The sequence below is a fragment of the Octopus bimaculoides genome, chromosome 3 (assembly GCF_001194135.2).
Source record: "Octopus bimaculoides isolate UCB-OBI-ISO-001 chromosome 3, ASM119413v2, whole genome shotgun sequence".
In the NCBI taxonomy this organism is placed as follows: domain Eukaryota; kingdom Metazoa; phylum Mollusca; class Cephalopoda; order Octopoda; family Octopodidae; genus Octopus; species Octopus bimaculoides.
In genome coordinates, this window is record NC_068983.1 from 84,471,102 (window position 1) to 84,472,639 (window position 1,538).

Below are 1,538 nucleotides of genomic sequence, written 5' to 3' on the forward strand. Positions count from 1 at the left end.
TATATATACTGTTGTGTCTGGGGAGAGTCATTCTCTTTTAGTGCCTTATAATTTAAAATTTCCACTCATTTACTTTTTTCATTACAAAGTTTCAGCTCAGAGCTGCGGCCATGCTGTTTTTCTAAAATATTTGTTGCGTCTTGCAACCTTTTCAATAGTTGTTGACTCTGTCCATTATCTAAGCTGTTTTCTTTTTGTTTGTTTGTGCGCATGTGTGTGGATCAGTGTGTGTGTACATACACATGTATGTATGTATGTATGCATGCATGCATGCATGCAATTGTGTGTATGCATGCATGTATGTGTGTGTGTGCATGTATGTATATATATATATGTATGTTTGTATTCTGCATATTCATGTGTTTGTGTGTTTTTATGTGTGTGTGTGTACCTCTGTCTCCTTGTGTGTGCATGTCTGAGTGTGTCTGTGTGCGTGTGTACATGGGTTTTTGTGACTATGTACTGTGTACATAGTAACAAAAAACCCACACACACCTAGACACACTCAGACATGCACACACAAGGAGACAGAGGTACACACACACAGACATGCAAAGACACACACATAGAAACACACAAACATACACACATATATACATATGCACACACACACACACACTTACATGCATGAATACATACATATGTACACACATATATATGCGTGTATGCGCACACACACTGACCCACCCACATGCACACAAACGAACAAAATGAATGCAGCTTGGATAACGGAGTCAACAACTATTGAAAAAGTTGCAAGACGCAAAAAAATTTTAGAAAAATAAATAAGTAAATGAGTGGAAATTTTACTGGTGAGTGTGTTAAATTATAAGACATGAAAAGAGAATGACTCTCCCCAGACACAACAGAATTCAACACACAAACTCATATAAAGAATCTTGCTAATCAAATCCAAAAACGATATATATATATAAATTTAGTCAGTCAGTAAGGAATCTTCGATAAGATAAGTGATGCCGTTCATTTTATTAATACTGTTAAACGTTCAGATTCATTTATTAGTTAATAACACTATCTTTTTATATGTTTTCCTATTCTTAATCTACAGAAAGTGTTTCTTCATTAGAGGAATTAGGCCTTTAACTTGAATGATTATTATTATTAAACCTAGACATTTTATGTATTGTACTAATAATAGCTTTCCTACACATACAGATATTTCTACTTTATCCCTATTTTATTTTATTTATATTATTTAAATAGTAGGATACTTTTTTTGAATTTATAAGGCCTGAAGAGTGACTTCATTCTTAGTGGAATTTATCTTGATCGATTTATTGTAGATTGCACAGATTTTTTCTACTATTATGTGGCCACGAAACGTGCATAGTCTATAATTCACTTTCTTTTTCATAAACTTACTAAACTGAATTAAATTTTTAATCTAATATTTTATAGATTTTTAAAGTAGTATTTTGTAAAGTACATTTTTCTTGATTGTTTGGATTGCATCTTGGTGGTTCTTCTCTAAATTATTAATATATAAATATATATATATATATATATATATATATATA